The following is a 6,000-nucleotide window of genomic DNA, read 5'->3' on the forward strand; positions in this document are numbered from 1 at the left end:
CATCGAAGAATTCACGCAATCTTTGATTTAATAATTCTTCCATTAATTGTTTCAAACGTAATTAATTAAGGTAAAGTTTTAAATACTGAATATTAGATATTATGAAATAGTGTACATCAGAAACTAAGAAATTTCCCTTTAAAATACTTAAAAGGGGGATCAAATAACAGCACATGATGGATTTAATTTCATTAATTATTCAGAAAATTTCAGTAGAGTATTCAAATTTAAAAAGAAAAATACTTTCCTGATATCTTTAAAGTTACTTTAATTAGGGATAAACTTTATTCCATATCAATTAAGATAATAAATCGCAAAAGCATTGCTTAACTTTTTTGTTATAACAGAAATTCAAACAATATGAGCATTGTTTAATTAGTTCTTATGAAGGCTTTACTGTGCTTAGTTAATGCGGAAGGTAGAATAAAATTTTACATCTAATTTAACTATGCAGAAAATAAAATTTAAATAGTAAGTTAAAATAATTTCGATGAAAAGCTTTGCAAAACAGACATTAACCAGCATTATGTATTAATGGTAAATTGTACTTAATAGTCCTTTATTGTTATGTGACAACAAATGACAGAATTTATTAAATAAGTACCAATTTTTAAATACCTTTCTCTTCAAATAAGTAATAAAGGACAAATATATTAAAGATTTCAACTGCTAGCTTTGAATTTTAAAAATAAATTAGGAATTTTTAGATAAAAAGAGATTTTTAAACTATTAACAAATGACATTTTTGTAAATTTGATGCTTATTTACTCGGAGAAAAAAATTCTTTTAAAATCACATTTTGAAAAAAAAATAATTGAAAATTAAGTTTTTTTGAAAAAAATAAATAAAAATATGGTATTTAAACCATTTATTTGGTTTTTTTTTTCATATGGAAACGGTTTTCCAGACATTCTAAATTTTCAAAATTATAATTCTCATTATATGAGAAAAAAATACAAAAATAAAAAAAATAACCGAATAAATTGCTTTTATTCCATGCTCTAAAATATCATGATAAAAATAAAAAATTTTACCACATTGACCATTTTATGACATATTAAAAAAACACATTTTATTGTTTATTTTACAAACATCATTACCAAAAGAGTAAAAATTTTCGAAATTTTTGGTGCCATCATAGCGACAAAACTTTTACCCCATTCTGGTAGTTTTGACTATATTTCTATGCTTAATGTAGATGCATCAAGCTTATTGTAAGGACTACAGATTAATATTCGCAGGTTAAAAACTGAAATCTAATAAAGCTTAGGTTATTCCGGTAAAACCAAGCTATTAAAAAAGTGGCTTGGTAAATGTATATAAAACTAATTTAAGTTTAAAAGAAGAATGCCTTAAATATAATATTTCTCCGCTTATTTTTCTGCTATTAAAGGCACTATTGATTAAGTCAAGTTAATTCAAAGCACACACTTGTGTTAGAACGTTTGAACGAAAACAGAATGTCCTTTAAAAAAAACATGAATGATGGATTTGTTTTGCATTGCTCAACAATGTTCACCTATGTTTTTATTAATGAAGGGGTATCTCGATTTTTCATTGCGTAGTAAAAGTGATTATTCTTCAGCAGAATAGCACAAGTCAAACTACAATCAAGCAGTACAACTACTTGCTCTCATTTCCAACATAACAAACGATACAAGGAAACGTTACGCGTAATACTAAAGAATTCTATTTGTGTGGTGCGTTGTAATAAGTATGACAACGAAAAAAAATTCGAAAGCATTACATTCACTATTAAAATAAAAAGTAACATTTTGGGAACGCTTCACAAAACAACAAAATGTTGAATTTTCCACAAGTATATAAAGGTTATTAAAAAATATAACTATAATGTTAATCAAATGCTGAAATATTTATGACATGGCAATTTTTTATTAATATATACTCATTTTATTAAAGAAAACTAAAGTAAAATAAATAAATAAAATAAAATGATAGATAATTAAATATGCGACATTCTGCTAACCCGCCTACAGGAACTCACCGTTTCATTCATCAACATTTCTCGCTTCTTGGATAAAATTAAAAAAACAGTAGGAAATTCTTCTAATATTCAATTATTTCATTTTATTTCAATCAGTAGTTAATTAACAAAACGGGATATAGATATACTTTTAGAAACTCAAAATAAGAAAAACGAACATAGTAGAATTTTAAAAAAAAATCTCCATAAAATCTTTTGCCTAAATCTAAACATTTCCATTATACCTAAGTTATTTATTTATATTCATCTGGATTTGACTGATAAATATCTTATTGATACCTTTATCATTAAAATAAATCACTCTATATAGCAAAAATGAGGGCTTTTTCTTGGCTATGGGAGTGTACAAAGAATAAAAATTAAAGTGAGAGGTATAGATAAAAGAAATGCTAGATAAAACTCCCCAGAATGCAGTAGCTATTTTCCTAACCGAACAGGCCATGACTGCATGAAACGTCCTTGAATCACTTAAGTATCCTGACTATCGTCTATATGACTCTAAAGAACCTGTGTGAATCGAAAACATCTCCATCGCTACAAAATACTCCACAGCCTTAGTTGATAAATGCCGCAAGATATTGGCGTGCCACACAGAGAAAAAAAGTGTGGTCAAAACTGTGGAACAATGTAAAATTTATCGTGTTTCTGGCCTCGTGGAAACAACAAAAAGATCAGAAATTTTTAATGATTTTGATAAAATTGTCAAGAAAATATTGTTTCACAATTGTAAAAATTGGTAAGTGTAGTAAAACGTGATAATTATATCGTGACAATTTAGAGCATGGCATAAAAAAAACTTCCTCGGTTAAATTCCGTTATTTTTCAGTTTTGTATTTTTTACAAAATGTGTGGTAAAAAGATTTATGGTTTGGAAAATCAAAATTTCCTGTAAACCAATATGAAGGAAAGATTGCCAAATGAATGATTTAAATACCGTATATTTTGTTTTTTATTAGCATAATTATTTATTTACCAGAACTATCATTACCATACAGTACGGTAATTCAACCAGATTTTTTTTTGTCCGTGTAGGGAGTTTCAGGGGGTTAACTTTGGTCTTTCTTCTTTTTTTCTAATGTTTGTTGTACTTCATTTTTTTAAAAAAAAAGAACTGTATTTAATAAACGAAATTGGAAAACATCAGAATGAAGAAAGATACAGTTAAATCATGTTCGTTGCCCTTCGAAAAATGTGAACTTCTTTTGCACTAAAAGTGACAAAAACGGAGAAAAGCAATATTGTAGCTCATTAGCCAGTGTTTGCCAAAATTTTGCACGAAAATTAAAGAGCACTTAAAAACAGTTTCTTAGTAACTCAAGAACTATTGATTTTTTCTAAGTAGACAATCTTAAAATGAAGTAACACTTTACGTAACAAAACGACTGAAAAATAACGTCAAGTCGCCTGGAAGCATTTGTAGAAAAACGGCAAATGATTGCTTTTTAATTTAAAATTATACTTTTTTACTTGAAATTGAAAAAAATCCAAAAATTGAAGTATTAATTTTTTTTTACCATTTTTGATTCAAATTAAAGGGGGAATATATGACCGTTATTTCCATACAAATTTCATATGAATGAGCTGTGAAAAAAATATAAAATTATTATTTTGAAGGCAAGGAGCTTTAAGGTATCCGACTAGTTTTGACAAAACTTTTTTATATATATTAGTAGTTAATTATGTGTAAAAACACATTAAACTAACAAAAAATATTATTATTGTTATTTTTTTAAATGGCAATTTTCACATAAAAATAAGGATTTTTTTGCATGTACGCTAAAAACTGAAAAAAAATTCATTCACCTAAAACAAAAATTAATTTGAAGATTTTATTCAGAAGACTATCAACTATGTTTTGAACTCTTATCGTAAAAGCAAATGCATACACTACTGAATTAGGGATCAATTACTTAAAATAAAAAAAAAATTTAAAAATTTCCGCACTTTTCTTTGCGAAAAAACCTACATAAAAAAAAGAAATTCTACATTTTTCTCTTAGATTATAGTTCAAAACGTGTGCTAAAATTATAAACACTCATAAAAAATTGTAGATAATTATTTTAAAAACAACATGAGTTATCGATTAAAGGGGGTGTAAAGTCTAAAATAAATCTGCTTGGAGATAAACGCATTTAAAGATTTCAAATCATTAGTCTATCCATTGCCCTTATCTTTCACAAAACTGCTATACCTTAGTAAATAATTAGAGAACACAAACAAAAGTAAAGTATTTTTAGAAATCTAAGAGTACATAAATTCTAAATTTATTACACACTTAACACGCTTAATTACGAAAATTTTATCCAAAATCATGTTTTTGTCCTTGTCAGATGTGCGAAAATAAAACAAATACCACGAAAACCTCAAAGAAAATAATTTTTTCAACAAGCATGGATACAAAAATATCTATCTTCCCGTTAAATTCCGCAGTATTAAGAGCCGCCATTTGAACTCAAATCGGTAAACAGATACTCAAACACGTGCCTACAAATATTTTATTCTAATATATACGTAGATTGATCACCCGAAATGAAATTACAAGAATCAATAAAGCTTCTCAAAGGTTGTTGCACAGCACTTCTGGTGACTCAAATGAAAATAAAGACATAAATATTTATTAGAATAAGTTCAAATAATAAACAATCATTTTTTTTCTTGTATTCATTTTTTTAAGCTTTAGAATTGTAAGAAACTGCTTGAATAAAATAACAAACTACTAAAGAGCATGTTTTTATTCCTAACTATTGCTGACAATTTCAAATAGGTATTGAATATTTTTAAAAAGAAAAATGCATATTCTGCCAAAAGGAAATGAAGAGTAATAATTATTCTAATAATTAAGACTAATAATCAAAAAATCGTTTTTTCTCTTACTCATTTTTTACCTTCTAATTGGGAAACACTGCATAAATAAATGATAACAAATTATTAACGAGCTAAGTTTTGATTCCTACTATGTCTAAAGTTTTGAAACACAGCGATAAGGTTCCTTGAGGTGTTCATCCACTTTTCCTTCGAGGTTAATATCTTCCTTACCTGTACTATGCATGATTCTTTATCGCCTTACGAGATCATCGCCAACAAAACCAATTATTTTTATTTTTTGAAATGCCGGATGCTATTTAGGCAAAGTATGAAATAATCGTCCCGATGAGGTTACTATGTAAATGATGTGCATGTTACTGCGAATGACCGAAATCGGTGGTTGTTAACTTTCACCGGTGAATGTTGACAATCAAATTAGTCGCTTTGGTGAATGTCCGAAATATTTATTACATCCGATTTGATATTAATTTATTCGTAGATATAATTACATTTATTCGATATTTTAATACTTACTGATGATAGATTAGAGCAAACATCAGTGTTTGGAGTATCGGGCAAATATATACCGGGATATTGCACTTGACTTTAAAAAAACTTCAGTGCAGGGTATACCGAGCAAAACTGTATACCGGGCAGTGGCACTTGACCTTAAAAAAACATCAGTATAGGGTATACCGGGCGCGAATTGACAAAACATACCGTAGATTGCAAAGGGTTGGCGAAAATTTCTATTGGCGTTAAAGGACCGTTCTCGCAAATCGCCGAACAGCTGTGTGCTTATAATTTTGTTTTGTTTTCGGTATCGCATAACATTCAACAAGATAGATATGGGTGCGACATTTCAATTAAGCGGGTCTTCATTTGATTCTTCTGCATCAAATAAAATATAAAGCGTATTTTTTGTTATGGCGCCGACATAATCGTTTGTATCTGTTGACTAAATTGTGTTTATTAGCGTTTTTGAAAAGGTCGTAATAGAACTAAGATAGAAAAATTACACATTATTACATATTCTATAGTTTCATAACTTTCATTAAATGTATTTCGAGTAGTGAAATTCTTTTCCTACTCATCCACTAATTAGAATTAATAATTTCACAATAACCTTTAATCCTTAATAATGAAATGATTATTATAATAAAGTTTGTTTACTTAAAAGATTAAAAAAA

Source organism: Parasteatoda tepidariorum, chromosome 7 (assembly GCF_043381705.1).
Source record: "Parasteatoda tepidariorum isolate YZ-2023 chromosome 7, CAS_Ptep_4.0, whole genome shotgun sequence".
NCBI classification, from domain to species: Eukaryota; Metazoa; Arthropoda; class Arachnida; order Araneae; family Theridiidae; genus Parasteatoda; species Parasteatoda tepidariorum.